The sequence below is a fragment of the Prionailurus viverrinus genome, chromosome C2 (genome assembly GCF_022837055.1).
Source record: "Prionailurus viverrinus isolate Anna chromosome C2, UM_Priviv_1.0, whole genome shotgun sequence".
In the NCBI taxonomy this organism is placed as follows: domain Eukaryota; kingdom Metazoa; phylum Chordata; class Mammalia; order Carnivora; family Felidae; genus Prionailurus; species Prionailurus viverrinus.
The window spans coordinates 2,035,524-2,051,922 of record NC_062569.1 but is presented as its reverse complement, the minus strand read 5'-3'; the positions used below and the strand labels follow the sequence as shown (position 1 = coordinate 2,051,922).

General features: G+C 44.4%; 1 protein-coding gene across 4 annotated transcripts in view; it reads right to left on the bottom strand.

The window, feature by feature from the left end:
- SUSD5 (sushi domain containing 5) overlaps positions 1–16,399 on the bottom strand; it is an 81,490-nt gene that overhangs the window by 55,129 nt on the left and 9,962 nt on the right. For 3 of the 4 annotated variants that reach the window (XR_007155728.1, XM_047875667.1, XM_047875668.1), the window contains exon 2: positions 14,295–14,420. The gene's annotated coding sequence lies outside the window, so the exon portion shown is untranslated. Of the gene's footprint in view, positions 1–9,060; positions 9,535–14,294; positions 14,421–16,399 lie in introns of those variants that run through there. The other variant, XR_007155727.1, reaches the window with a different exon arrangement.

Below are 16,399 nucleotides of genomic sequence, written 5' to 3'. Positions count from 1 at the left end.
CCCCTGGGTGGGGGGCAGGCGGTGAGTCTACATCTATATTCACAGGCTGCCAATTCCAGTAGGTCCATACGGCTATCCTTGTTACTGGCCTATCAGTCTTGAACTTTTCAGGTCTTTGACCAACTATTTTAGGTACTATCCATAAATCAGGGTGGATTCATGAGTAAGGCCACCGGTCATGGAAACCAAAGTTTCACCCATTGGGAGGATTTTCTTTTGCTTTCTTTTTTTTTTTCATTGTGGTAAAATATACTTAACACAAAATGTACCACTTTAATCATCGTCAGTGTGCGCTCTGTGATATTAAGTACATTCATGTTGTGGTGCAACCCTCACCGCCATCCATCTCCAGAAAATCTTCAGCATCCCTATCTGAAACTTCGTACCCACTGAACAATAAGTCCCATTTCCTCAGCACCCCCAGCCCTGGCAACCACTCTTGCACTTTTGGTCTCTCTAGATTTGACTGTTCCAGGTACCCCACGTAAATGGAATCGTACAATGTCTGTCCTGTGTCACTACTGATTTTTAGTGCTGGACCAGAGCGGGGAAGGTTAGTGCCATGCTGTGGACACTCAAGGGTAAAGCAGGCCCAAGGATTTTCCTCCTCTGTGAAGTGAAACTCCACATGAGTCCACAGGTGTGGGCTGGGGTGGAGGAGGCAGAACAGTAAAACCAAGTGCCATGGAAATCTGAGCCACCGGCTCATCAATTTACTTGTCCCTTCCAGGCCCACGGACGTATACGCCATTTCCATTTGAGCGTGGAATTCTGCTATACATTTCACAATAGCTCATTCATAAGACCAGCTAAGGTCTCACACTTGCATGGTACCTGTGGTCAAGGAGCCCGATAGCAGGATACAAAGTGCTTATCAAATGGAGAGTAGTTGATTCAACTCTGACACTCTAGGGGTCTCCGTTGCCCTCCTGCTAGCTGTGTGCCCAAGCACCGTAAGGCATCCGTATCTCAGAGTATTGTGCCTTTTGTGACGTGAGGCCAAGGTGGCAAGGCAGTTTGTACTGAAACCTGGTTGCTACAAAGTTCCCTCTTGCTATGAACTGCTTTCAAAACTGTAAGCCTTATGGGTTTACACACAGTAACTGGTCCCCAAACCTTTGTAACTTTTTATTCATGCTGGCAGTACACACGTATCGATTTATCCCTAAATACAGCTCGGAGATAACACAATGAAAATCTCCTACTATCCTTGCTGGGTGAAAGCAAATGGCTTCTGATTGTGTTTGCTGATGGAATTAAAAATAGACCATTTACTTGGTTAATAACCCCCTAACAGGGGCGCCTGGGTGGCTCAGTCGGTTAAGCCGCCGACTTCGGCTCAGGTCATGATCTCGCGGTCCGTGAGTTCGAGCCCCGCGTCGGGCTCTGTGCTGACGGCTCAGAGCCTGGAGCCTGTTTCAGATTCTGTGTCTCCCTCTCTCTCTGCCCCTCCCCCGTTCATGCTCTGTCTCTCTCTGTCTCAAAAATAAATAAATGTTAAAAAAAATTAAAAAAAAAAAATAACCCCCTAACAGGTGCCCAAGCCTGTATTGATTTATTCTAGTAAGGACAGTATTCCTGGAAGAGCACGTATCAACACCTAATTCTTTTGAAGATAAGCCACTAACATTTCCCAAAGTCTTCTGGCTTCTGCTCCAGCAAACAGGAAAGAAACACCGAATGACCAAACGTCCCGGTTCCTTCCTCTTGCTCGTCACTGTTGTCCCAGTATCCCATCCAATTTCATATTTGACCCGGGTGTTTCATTTTCTGAAGAAATATCATCAAGAGTAGACTCAGCATAAGCCAGAATGATCGTCCTCAATCTTGCACTTCGGGTTTGTGAATGTTCTCATCTAATAGTGTGTGAGATAGGGGCGCCTGGGTGGCTCAGTTGGTTGAGCGTCCAACTTCGGCCCGGGTCATGATCTCACGGTTTGTGGGTTCAAGCCCTGCATCAGGCTCTGTGCTGGCAGCTCGGAGCCTGGAGCCTGCTTCGGATTCTGTCTCCCTCTCTCTCTGCCCCTCCCTGGCTCACACTCTGTCTGTCTACCTCTCTCTCAAAAAAAATTTAAAAAAACATTAAAAAAAAAAAAATAGTGTGTGAGATGCATGTACCGTTCCGGCTTGAAAAGTGATTAAGCGTGAAAGCTAACCAGTGGCCCATCTCATTTTCCCCGGCCTTTTTCTGATGCCATGTCACCAGCTTCTCCCTTTCAAGGACAGTATGCAGAACGATCAGTTACATCATCGAGTGCGCTCAGACACGGGTGGCTAGCGACAGCTTACTCCTTAGGGTCTGTGGTCGTGGCGGGAAAAGTATTCAAAGCTCCTGCCAGCCACCAGTCAGTTTAAGATGCATGAGGCCACCAGTCAGCAGGTCAGTGGGGAAAGTGGGACATTCTAGTTCAGGTTTATGTGCAATATGTGCAGAAAATGAAGGCTGAGGAATTCAGGCCTGGAGCACTTCGTGTGTAGCTTAAATAGTCTTGCTACTCAGAATGATCACTTATTGTATGGTGCAAATCTGCAACTACTTAGTCATTTATTTTATTTTTGGTAACTATGTTGCAATAAATCCTTTTGGTGGCAATGAATTTTAAGAAGGAAACGCATATTTAATGAAAAGTACTGTATTTCCCTTTCTCAAGATAGTTAGTAATGAACACGTAGGTTACCCAAAATATTTGTCAATATTTACCAACCATCATGGACCTGAGAAATATCACGGACAACATGAAAATCAGAACACATGAATCTGCTAAGGAAGCATCGGCAATCATTTCAAAAGTTTGAAGACAACATTTTAACAGGTACAATATCCATTCACATATCATTCTATGAAACATGACTTTTCTATTCAAATGACTTTTCTTTTAAATTAATTTCTTTCATTTTATTTCAGGTTTTCTTGTGCAAATACGTTGATTCCATCGATGCCTAAATGATGACAGTTTCACATGGTGTTACCAGATACTGTAAATAGAAAATAAGTCTACTCCAATAATGGTCCAATTTTTTTCACCAACTGTACGCATGAAATCAGAATAAGTTTTTTGGAAGCTCAGTTCTGTCAAAAGATAACATTTGACATTATTTAAAGGCTATCATATATTGTTTTATTTTTTTCTGGTGATTATATAAATACCAATAAATAATATCCACACTAAATTAAGAAACCTCTGGATGTTTCTAGAATTCTTGAATACATTGTGATGCCCATATAATCCATAATTTCAAAGAAGCCATGGTATCCTGTAGACCTGGGGAATTTGCTTGGATTATTTGTTTATTATTGAGTATATTTGACATATAACATTGTATACATTTAAGGTGTACAAAATGTCATTTTGATACATTTATATCTTGTAATATCATAGCCTTTGTTCTATATTATCACATTCCGTAATCATGGCACAGTATTGTTGTCCATATTCTTTAAACAGTGCGTTCCATCACTGTGGATACATTTATATCTTGTAATATCATAGCCTTTGTTCTATATTATCACATTCCGTAATCATGGTGCAACATTGTTGTCCATATTCTTTAAACAGTGTGTTCCATCACTGTGGCTTACTCACTACTTGTTGAAGTTTGTGCCCTTAAACAACATCAATCTTCTTTCCACCCCCAATTTATATACTTGTATCATTTATTCGATGTTTCCTCCCTCTGTCAAATCTCTTCTTTTGGATTTCCTTTTTTTTTTTTTTTAATTTGAGAGAGAGAGAGAGCGTGCTTGTGAACATGCACGGTGGGGCATGGTGGGTGGGGGCCGTGGGGGGCAGGGGAGAGAGAGAGAGAAGGAGAGAGAATCCTAAGCAGGCTCCACACTCAGTGTGGAGTCCAACAAGGGGCTGGATCCTGCGGCCCTGGGATCATGACCTAAGCCAAAATCAAGAGTTGGGTGACCACCCGACTGAACCACCCAGGTGCCCCTCTTCTTTCGGATTTCCTACTTTTAATCTCCTGGGATCATTCTTTTATTTTATTATTTTTTCTCCCTAAAGTTATGAGGATGGCTGAACACATGATCCCCAACACTAGACAGGTAAGATTGACAGCAGGTTTTTTTTTTTTTAATGTTTTATCTGTTTTTGAGAGAGAGAGCAAGCACGTGAGCGAGCAAGGGAGGGGCAGAGAGAGAGACACAGGAGGTCTGAGGCAGGCTCCGAGCTGGCAGAAGAGAGCCCGAGGGAGCAGGGCTCGAACTCACGAACCATGAGATCATGACCTGAGCCAAAGTCTGGTGCGTAACTGACTGAGCCACCCAGGCATCCCAGTAGTGGTTTAATAGTCACTTACACTCACAGCGTAGGGGAGAAGGACCCCGCATGCCATGCAGGGTCATTTGGGAACGAAGGGAACAAGTAGGGGCTAAGGGACGTAGGCTTTGAGGTAACAAGAAGGTCAGGTGTTCTCTGATCCTCCTGGGAGGATGTGATTGTCCTGTTTGAATAATTTCCTCAGGCTGGTGGGGAACTGGAACTCTCCGCTACTCAGAGAAAAGCAGACACTATGCCTGGTCCCCACGGTAAGGAGGGCTGTTTGGCTAAGGGACCTTGTCCATGGGATCACAATGGGGACGAGGACTCGAGGCTAGCCGTGTGAGAGCCTCCTGCTTTTACCAGATGCCATGACCACGGGGAACTGTTTACGGGCTGAGTTTCTCATCCTTGTTTGTTAAATGGGGATAATACTATCAATGCCCTTTGGTCCTCGCTTTGATGGAATAAGAGGTCCAGCGTGCTGTGAATGCAGTGAAGGAACTGGCTGAGCAACAGGCCTGTGGTTCATTCCCTTCACGACTTGGGAGAGACACCAGGAAAGGAAGAAGGTGACCCAGTCAGATACCTCTATAAGCATTGAATGACAGACCTCCCAGCAAACAATCTAATGATATTGCTGGCAGGGAAGTCTCGCCCTTGGAATGCTTTTGGAAGGATGTACTTGGGTGTCTAGGATTGCTGATGGTAAATAAGCCTTTAGTCTATGGCTCCACGGGGCACGGGTGCCTGGAGGTGTCACGTAAGTTACGTAACCATCTAAATAGCAAATGGAGATGTGTCGTGACTTAGATGGCTCCTTATGTGTCAGTGTTGTCACAGCACACATCCCTTGATGGCTTCACGTGTTGAAAGGTAGACAATGCAGGACCACCAGATATCTGAGGAAAACGTGTAATATGATAGAGACCTAACTAAGGAAATAAGGAAGAAGAAGAAGAAGAAGAAGAAGAAGAAGAAGAAGAAGAAGAAGAAGAAAGAGTTGGAGGAGGAAGAGGAGGAGGAGGAGGAAGAGGAGGAGGAGGAGGAGGAGAAAGAGGAGGAGGAGGAGGAAGAGGAGGAGGAGGAGGAAGAGGAGGAGGAGGAGGAGGAGGAGGAGGAAGAGGAGGAGGAGGAGGAGGAAGAGGAGGAGGAGGACGAGGAAGAGGAGGAGGAGGAGGAAGAGGAGGAGGAAGAGGAGGAAGAGGAGGAGGAGAAAGAGGAGGAGCGAAGAGGAGGAGGAGAAAGAGGAGGAGGAGGAGGAGGAGGAAGAGGAGGAGGAAGAGGAGGAGGAAGAGGAGGAGGAGGAGGAGAAAGAGGAAGAGGAGGAGGAGGAGGAGGAGGAAGAGGAGGAAGAGGAGGAAGAGGAGGAGGAGGAGGAAGAGGAGGAGGAGGAGGAAGAGGAGGAGGAGGAGGAAGAAGAGGAAGAGGAGGAAGAGGAGGAGGAGGAGGAGGAGGAGGAGGAGAAGAAAAACCCAGAAAAGACAGACAATGCAGGGAAAAGGAAACTTCAACACAATAACCTTACTGCCCTCTTGGAGATAAGACTCAAGAGTCTGGAGCCTGCTTCAGATTCTGTGTCTCCCTCTCTCTCTGCCCTTCCCCCACTCACGCTCTGTCTCTATCTCCAAAACAAATAAACATAGAAAGAAAGAAAGAAAGAAAGAAAGAAAGAAAGAAAGAAAGAAAGAGTTCTACCCTGCTGAAAAGAAAACCATCAGCCCCAAATGGCATCTCTTAAGTCAAGTCACCAAATCTGAACCTAATACCCAATTGCAGTTTCAACCTCCCCCAAATGTAGTCTTAATTGGTCAGTCAGGAATTTTCTGATCAGCGTCTGTGAGGAATCTATCACAGATGCCTTCTCCACCCACTCAAAACAAGATGAGGTAATCTACCTAATAAGACCCTTGCCCTTTCCCCTAAGGAAAGGTGGCCTTGCCTCAAACAACCCTTTCTTTTCCTTTGCTAATAACTTCGTGCCCCACCCTCCTTCCTATAAAAACCTTCTAGGTGGGATGCTGCCGGTCTAGTTCGTGAATCATTCATGAATCATTTAATAAAGTCAGTTAGATCTTTATATATTTACTCGGCTAGATTGCTTTTACAACCCTCCCCCTCCCAAAAAGGAATATTTAGAGACCACCGTAAGATCAGAAACGGAAAACTCAGTAGATGGCCTTGAAGATAAAGCTGAGAAATCTCCCAGTGAGGATAGTGAAAAGACAAAGAGATAGTGAATAGGGGAGAAAAAATAACATCCAGAATGCTCTCTGCCTGCACCCCGCCTTGACCTTTCCACGTGGTCCCCTGAGGCATGGCCAGGTACTTACTTCGGGACCTGCAAGCAATAAACTCTCTGGCTTTACTTAACGCGTGTTAATTTCACAAAGTCACAAGTGTCTGTGGAAAGTCCAAAGTCCACCCAAAAGTTTCTGAACTTTTCTGAGACACCTGGGTTTTGAATCCCTGCCCCTGCTGCTGATTTACAGAAAGTGGCTGTCACTTTATTTCCAGCCTAGTGTCCATTCAAATGTGGAATTCATGTTGGAGTTCCTTTTTCTTTATTTTTGCCCAAACCATTCCCTTAAAGCTTTACCTGCAAAATAGCCCTTTTAATCAAAGGATTTAGAAAAGAGAGAGGATATTTTTGCATAAGTGCGAACCACCTAAGACGGAGTATTAGATTTCCCTGTTTTTAGCAGTCCTACTGGACACTGTGCAATATCCTGTGGCCACCTTCTGCTCGTCTCTCCCCCTCGTCTCTTCTCAGGTCTCCTCGGCCCCTAGTTTCCCATAATCACATATAAACACAGCACGTGTAAACATTCCGTGCTACTTAAATTTGTACACGAGAAATGGAATGAGCTTAGACCCTCCCTGAGGGTCCATTGTTTACATTCAAAATATTTTGCTTTGGTTAAGGTATTTCAGAGTTCAGGCATTCAAAAAGATGTCTGGCTACGCTCCAATCCCTAGAAAATCCATAGACTGTACTGTCCAACTTGTTTTCTCGGCTGTAGAGAGAGAAAGTTGGTTTTCTGTCTAAAATCTGACCAAGGACTCTAATGGCCTGGATCATTAAGTAGGATCTCTTGGAATAACCACTGAAGGTTCAAAAATTGAATTAGCATACCTGGCCTCATCTATATTTTGTTATGTCCAGATTTCTCCTGGTCATATGGAGTCAGAAGGTCAAACACTGATCATAGTTTTCTTAACAGTGAAGTAATGAATAATGATCAGCCTTAACGTCTCACTTCGGTACTGGAAATTCACTTCTCAATGTTATTTGTGCACTAAGAAGTAATTGCCTTTTACTGATCACCTATGATAACCAGGCACTTTAATAATATAGATTATCTCTAATCCTTACAACAACCATAGACAGGTTGCAGATGAGAAGATGGAGCTTTTTCTCTACGTAGGTTATGCAAATTGCCCAAGGTCATACAGCTAGCTTGGCAAAAGTGGGATTTGAACACAACTGTATACGATTCCGAAATCCCCACTCTTACCTTCGTACCATGTTGCCTCTTGTATACCCTGTAAACATTTCTTCCTATTAAATTAGGGTTAAGTTCTAGAAAGGCAGACTCTAATGTTGACACTCTGTGTCCAGGTATGAGAAAGAAACCATAAGTAACCTCTTGAACACCTTCTGACTGCACACCTTAGGTCACTGTATTATGGTTCTATGTTTATAGGTCTATCCCTTCCTCTGGAGAATAAGTTTCCAGGGGTCTTGCCATTCTGTGTATTGCTAATGTCTACTACAGTACCTATTCCAGTGCCTGGCACATAATGGGCACTCAATAAATGTCTGATGAAAGAATGAATGAGATACTGTCCATGGTATTGGGGACACTGCATTTCCCACAGCCCACTTGGATGAACACCTGCTCATCTTTCTTGAATCAGTACCATCATCTCGTCTGTAGAGTCCTCTTCGTAACTTGGTCCAGTCCCTCCGCCCAAGACTCTCTCCCTTGTGCTTACACCATAGCCTGAACGGTTGTCTCTTACTAATTATGGCTCCTTAATGAAACCATTGTCCGGAAGATCCCTCTCTCCCACTAGTCTGAATATCCTTGAGGACAGAGACCATGTTTTTCTGTGTTGTTAACTCTGCTGCCTTGGGAAGTACCTGGTTCTATGAAGTACCTATGTCTGATGAATTAATCGTATACCCCAATCTGTTGAGTTTAACTCATCAGAGGATCCCAAGAAGAGAGCATGACAAGGGTCACGTTAATGCTCTGAGTAGAATAGGGAACTTGTCAAGGGATTGCACAGGTCTCTCCTTATCATCTTTTTTTTAGGGCAATGACCATGTCCTTTTATGTTTTCCTATAGCTGGTAGCTAGTACAGTGCCTAGCACACAGTAGGCATTTAATTAAGCTTTGATGAATGGAAGGAGGAATGAATGAGCATAAAAGCAAAACATACCAGCCAATGTCGAATTTCAAACCTGATGGATCTGAAGCAGCCTCACAAATCATCTGCCACCAGCCTGAAGCCACATAACCCCCAAATCACTGCACAATGTAGCATTTACATGCAGGCTGCCTTTGGGGCTATGGAGGTTGTGGGCTGGTCCTGAGTAAACACAGGCTGCACTGAAGAACCATTGTGGGCACTGGTAGTTCTTTCAAGTTCCTCTGGGGTCTGAAGTTGATTTGCAGCTGGAGGCAAGTCCCTGCCAAGCTCCCACCGCCCCCCCCCCCCCCACCGACATTTTTGGCAATTGAATTATTAACTAAAAGAAAATCATCCAGGGTGTAGCCGTTAGCAGTGGGCTGCCGATGCTAGGGAATTTTTATTTTGTTTACTCAGAGTGTTTGCACCTAATCTAATGAAAAGTAGGAATGAGCCCACAGAAAGCAATTCAGAAGCCCTGGCCCCAGAGGAAGACAGTCTTTGGACTTGGCAGGAAGGCCATTCCAGGCGGCCAAGGAGGCGGCTGCAGGGCTACCCCTCAGGGTGAGACTTGTTCCCAGGGGAGTATTACCCACAGGTTGCTGCTGTGCTGGGTTTTCAGGGACCCTGGGAGGGCTCCAGCGCTCCAATCTCCTAAATATCTCTGGGAGTCCCTGGTTTGAATCCTGCAGCTTTCACGGAAGACTGATCCTTATTGAGATGCACATGCCACTGAGAGGGACAACTCGGGAAAGGAGTCAGCAGAACTGAGTTTAAGTTTGACTTTTGCAACTTCATATCCATACTGGAGACATCACTTTACATCTTCCGTCTCAGTTTGTTTGCCTATAAAATAGACAGGATAAGGCCACCTGATGTACAGGGTTTTTAGATCGGGTTACTTGGTAAATCAAAAAACTTTCTACAGATAAAATGATTATCCATAATAATTTCTAATAATACGTGGTACTTTAGCACATTGCCTTGCTCTGCAAACTACTTGAGGGCAAAGGCTGTGACTTCCTTCACACCTGCAGCTTCTAGCTCAGTACATGGCACAGAAGGTGCCCAATAAAGGGTAGGAGAGCTGAGCAAGGACAAATTTGTGGTAGCAGGAAGGGTAAATATACTCCAATCTCCTATCATGTCTGACATCAAGAGCCTCACTTCCTTAAAGATCACAGAGGAACGGCTGAACCACACCCTCTTGCTCTGGGAAAGCGGGGCATCTCTTGGTCAAATTTCCAGTGTGGCCCTCAGCCATTAAACAAGACGACTGCTATTCTGGGGGCCATTCATTCATCCTAGACCTCCTCCAGATAGTCCGCGTGTTATCAATAGACTCTTTTGGAACCACTGGTATGCCTGTACTTGTTGAGCTGTGCACCCAAATCTTTGTTTCCACAAGAATGGTCATCAAGTACATGGAACATGGGGACAAGCCAGGAAAAACTTGGTCTAATGATGTGACATGTTAAACATCTCGCATCTTAGCCCATATGTTGATTCTGCGCCTTACCGAAGTGTAGCAAAGGCATGGATGTTTTAACATTTGCTTCAAAAAACAGTGTGACAGAAGGGCCAAGATGCCTAGCCATCAGAAGGCTGGATTCCCCTCTTGGTCTGCCATCAACTTGCTGGGTTAATTATTCCGTTGCCCTACATTTGTTGTTTAGTGAACCCCAGCAAGGGAGAGATGACTGGGTCCAGTGGCCTCTTTCCTCATGCGTGGTGGTTCCTTGTGTTTGGAGTGCCTCCTGTTGGCCAGGCTGGAGCCTCTATCCCCACACTCCCAAAGTTGTCAGACTGTGGGACCAAATGCTGGCCCTGCTGGAAAGAGTTGGCACGGAGTTGTCTTGGTCCTGTCACACAAGGCTGTCTGGAAGGGCGGGGACACTTCAACACGAGGACAGAGGTTTGTGTAAGCTGTCCAAGAGCTGAGAAAAGAGCTAGGAGCGATCCCCAAAGAGAGAGGCCTCCACAGGGACATGGGAGCCAAAACAGGAGGAGAGAAGACGATGCCAAGCAAGACCGCGTATTTGATCAAGTGTCTAGTGCCACTTTCTGAAACAAAACTATGTGTAAATTTAAGTGTGGTGGGACCTTTACCTTAAAGTGGAAAACAAATCATGGACCCACAGGGAGCTGAGGGACAGGGACAATTATCTCCAGTAAATAATGTTCAGAGGAACAGTGGGAGGTAAAAACAAACATGTGCTTTTATCGCAATCCATATATTCCTTTTGTTCAACATACCAACTCATCTTCTTTCAATATTTGTTATTCATCTGAGGCTTCAGTCTGAAGATGCGTGTCAAGCTATGTGCAAATATTGTCTCATTTTAATATCATGTAACAGAAGCTAAAACCACTCATTGCCGAGTTAGCAAATCAACAATAACTAAGTCATCTACAAATGACAGTACAGATACATTAATAGGAAAATACACGAGACGGTTTTCCAGGCACGTAACTAGAATTGACTTGGCCCCACATAGGGAGTCAGCAAAAGGAGAGGGATTAATTTTGTGTCTCTCTTACTTTCTACAGTGGGTAGCAGTGTGCCGAACAGAGAAACAAAAGGGTTCTGCCCCTCGGTAGTACTATGACCACGAGCAAATTAATGAGCTTCTATTCACTCACTCACTCACTCACTCATCCAATGAACAAGTGATAGGAAAACAAGAAGTCAAGAAGCAGTCTCAAGGAACATTCCAGATGGAGGAGGTTGACTGCCAAAGTCCAGGGATGAAGCTGGATTGGGATTAAGACGGGACAGCCACAGCATGGGAGATGCTGCATGGGTACGTAGCCCCAGCAGACATTGACTTAATGCCAGACTAAACCCTGCAGAAAAAGATCCCTGCTCTGAGAAGGTTTGCATTATTTACATCTTAGATCGCTAGTCACGCCCTGTTTACCTTCTATGCCATCCATGAAAAGGTGGCCAAGCTTGCTTTAATTTATTAGAAAGGGTAGGAAAACCTTTGGGAGAATAACTAGAAGCCCACTGTTTTCCATTATATTATATATATTTTTTTTAAATTTTTTTAAACATTTATTTATTTTTGAGACAGAGAGAGACAGAGCATGAGCAGGGGAGGGTCAGAGAGAGAGGGAGACACAGAATCAGAAGCAGGCTCCAGGCTCTGAGCTGTCAGCCCAGAGCCTGATGCGGGGCTCGAACTCACGGACCGAGAGATCGTGACCTGAGCTGAAGTCGGCCGCTTAACCGACTGAGCCACCCAGGCGCCCCCGTTATATTATATTTTAAGACAGCACATTTTCTTGTCTACTGACTTTTAAGAGGGCCCTGCAAAATAGTCTGTGTATGAAGAAATGGGCAGATAAAAGAATTGTTCTGTAGCTATTTGGACTTGGTTTTTAAGGAACTTCATCTTCATTCATATGAAAAAACAAAACAATTCTTAACTTCAGCTTCCAGGTCCCACAAAAATGCACAATGTTTGCTTACAAAGCAAAAGGGAAAAACAGATGGAAAGAATGACTCAGTATTCAGAGGAAAAGATTCTGTTATCAGTGAACAGATTATACGGATTGATTAGCTGGTGATATTGACCAAATTACTGAGGAAAAAATGGAGGAGGAGGAGGATGTTTTGAAATGCTACAGAGAAAAAGTTACTGTAAACACAGTATGTTAGGGGCGCTTGGCTGTTGCAGTGGGTGGGGCATGAGGCTCTTGGTCTCAGCGCTGTAAGGTGGAGCCCCACATTGGGGGCACACATTACTTAAAAAATAAAATCTTAAAAAACATAAACACAGTATGTTAAATATAGTCCCCAAATGCCAAAGAAGTTGTCTGGAAAAGTGACGCTCCCTCACCTAAAGGTTTTCTGTTCTTACTACAAAATGCCCTTTCCACCAGCATAGCTACTCATTTTTCAAACGTTTAATTATGCAACTCAAAACAAATTCATTCACCTTATAACATAATGAAAATGTTATATAAAATCCGAGGTACCCTTTGACTACTAATCATGTCAAAAGGCAAACCCTTACGACCCTCCCTGTCCATCATTCTGAGTTTTGTGGGTATTATTCGGAAAAGAATGAGGACGATCTGTATGTTTTAATACGGAAGCCTGTGCCATACTTGTTGAGAAAACAAAGACATTTACTGAGTACAGTTATGATATCACTCATGTAATAAATTAAAATGTACTCAATACCAATACAACCTATGCATATCTATCTATAGCATATCTATCTATCTATCTATCTATCTATCTATCTATCTATCTATCTGTATTTATAGCTATGATATCTACCTCTATCTCTGGGACATAAACAGGAAATGTTTAAGGGAGTTTTCATTTCTGGTAATGGTGAAATAAGTTAGATTAGCCTCTTTCTGAAGCGCAAGAACAGTTTAAAAACTTGCATAAAATTTGGTAATGGCTACTCAAAGGCATCACACAGCTAATAACATAGCAAATAATTCAATTGAATAAATAAATTAACTGGGGAGAAGGAACAACTCTTTTCTTTTTTTAATGTTTATCTTGAGAGAGAGAGAGAGAGAGGCAGAGCACGAGCAGGGGAGGGGCAGAGAGAGAGGGAGACACAGAATCCGAAGCAGGCTCCAGGCTCTGACCAGTCAGCACAGAGCCTGATGCGGGGCTCGAACTCACGGACTGCGAGATCACGACCCGAGCCGAAGTTGGACGCTTAACCGACTGAACCACCCAGGCCCCCAAGGAACAACTCGTTCTTGCAGAAGAATGTCAATAATAAGTGTAAAAAGAGTGAGGGAGGAGAAAAACCACCATCACAGTTAGAACACCACAGTCACACTAGCTGCGAGAATATCTGCCCATAAATACTATAATTAGTTGGCAAACGTTTCAGGAGAAAAACAATATTTGCATATCTTCAAAGTATGTCTCCACAAGATATGTATTAACTGCAAAGGGAAATGTCACTATACAGTGGAGAAGCCTGGCCAACACCACCCGCACCAAATGATCAGCTTTAACGTCACCTCAGTAAGACTTACTTAAAAAAAAATTTTTTTTCTTCTTTTTTTTTTTTTTTTTTTTGTTTATTTTTATTTATTTTTGGGACAGAGAGAGACAGAGCATGAACGGGGGAGGGGCAGAGAGAGAGGGAGACACAGAATCGGAAACAGGCTCCAGGCTCTGAGCCATCAGCCCAGAGCCCGACGCGGGGCTCGAACTCACGGACCGCGAGATCGTGACCTGGCTGAAGTCGGACGCTCAACCGACTGTGCCACCCAGGCGCCCCTAAAAAAATTTTTTTGAAGAGAGCATGAGCAGGGAAGGGGCAGAGAGAGAGGGGCACAGAATCTAAGGCAGGCTCCAGGCTCTGAGCTGTCAGCACAGATCCCAACGCGGAGCTCGAACCCACGAACCACGAGATCGTGACCTAAGCCAAAGTCAGATGGTTAAACGACTGGGTGCCGCTAACGTCACCCCAATGAGACTTATTGACATGAACTCTCTTCTGCCATGCACTGAGGAGGAACCACAGGCTTTGTTGTATTCTTCCCCAAAATCTACGACTTCAGTAGAATCACGAGAAAGTATCAGACAAACACAAATTGAGGAATGTTCTCAAAAATACCTGATCAGTACTCTTCAAAAAGTGTGAAGGTCATGAAAGGTTGGAGATGACTGAGGAACTGTCACAATTTGGAGGACACCGATAAGGCAGGTCAAGGAAATGCAATGTGAGGTCCTGGATTTGATGCTGGAACAGAAAAAGGACATCGGTGAAAAACCGGTGAAATCTGAATAAAGCTGCAGTTCAGTTAACAGTAAGGTAGCAGCGGTAATTTCTTAGTTTAGATAATTGCCCCCTGGTTGTGTAAGACGTCAGCATTAAAGGGAAAGATGCAACAACTCTGTCCTATCTTTGCAACCCTTCAGAAGTCTAAAAATCATTTTAAAAAATGTAAAATCACTAAAAAATGTGAAGAGTCAGCTGTGAGAGAAAAAAAAACTAAAAAAGATTTTGAAAATACAACACATAGCTGTTGGAATTTGCAAAAACCCAAATAGATGGGTTGAATAACAGACTGGACACGGCCAAAGAATCATTAGAGAACCGAAGGTTAAGCTGAGAATATCTCTTGGGACACAGCACAGTGAGGTAAAAGATGGAAAATATTGGGGGGGGGGTGGAGATCAATCTTGTATTGCCTCATATGGCGAACAGACCCAGAAGTCCCAGGGTGTGTCTAATAGAATCCTAGGAAGAGACAATGGAGAGTGACATCAGTGAGTGGTGGAATAGGAGTTTCTACCTCCTTCTCCCAACATAAACATTGGCCATCAGCCATGGATGAGAGTGCAGAAGTCCGGCACCGTTGGAGGAAAAAATACATATTTGGGATTAGATGCGCTGGAGAGGGTAAGAGGAACAGCTTCAGTTCACCTGTGTCGCCCACATCTCTCCTACGGGGGCACAGCTCAGTGCAAGAGAAAACTTCCCAGCCGGTGATTTCTCCCATGGGAGAGAGTGAGAGCGTGTGAGCGGCTGTGGAGAGGCCGCTCCTTTCTTGCTCCGTCCAGAATCCCGAGGCCTGCTCTACAGCTCGGGTCGCTGGGGGACAAAGAGGCTGGCAGAACGGCAGGCGGGACACTCCACGGCACAGAACCCACTGGCTGCCTTGCGGACTCCGCTGGGGAGGCTGCCCACACGTTGCTGGGGATGACTCACTTGTGGATCCCCCCACCTGGGCTGTAGGTATCCTCCCGACCCTACCCCCACTCCACATACTGCCCCCCTCCAGACCAGCACCCCACGGCTTCCTCCCTATGTGCACCTCCAGGGGCGGTCAGTGCGAGCCTCCGCGAATGGCTAGGGAAAGCCAGGCCGGCCAGATCACCTTTGCATTCGGTGAGGGAAGCTTGATGACCCTTAGCGCTTTGCCACTTTGCTAGAATTAATGTGCTAACACTAATAGTGAGGATTTTCACACCTGTGTGTATAAGTGAGCCTGCCTTCTGCTTAGTGGCTACTGTTTTGCTGTCTATGTGGGTCTAGCTTTCATGACAAGATTCTTCCAAACTCACAACATAAGTTAGTGTTCCATGGTTTCTGGGATCTGGAATATTTTATATAAGATAGCATTTTTCTCTTCCCTGAAGTTTTTTGCACAACCTGTCTGTAACATCATTTGATACATTTGGGAAGTTTCCTAGATTTTTCCATTTCTCACGTGGTTAGTTGCCTTTTTATGTTTTCTACATTTCCTTTACTTTTTTTTTTGAAGTTTACAATTTATTTTTGAAATTTGCAACTTTAGAGAAAAATGACTATTTTCATCTGAGGTTTCAAATTTATTAGTGCAAAATTATTCCTGGTATTATCTATTGTTTTTCTCATAAAATGCCTGTAAAGTTTTTACGTGCACTTTCTCCCTTAAAAAATTTTTTTTTATGTTTATTTAGTTTTGAGAGAGAGAGAGACTGAGTGCCAGTGGGTGAGGGGCAGAGAGAGAGGGAGACACAGAGTCCCAAGCAGGCTCCAGGCTCTGAGCTGTCAGTACAGAGCCCGACGCGGGGCTCGAACTCCCGGACCACGACATCATGACCTGAGCCGAAGTCGCATGCCCAACCAACTGAGTCACCCAGGCACCCCCACCTCCCTTTTTGACTTGATCGATATTATCAGGAGTTAACTATTTTACTAATTTTCTCAAAAAAAACCCCACATTCTGGTTC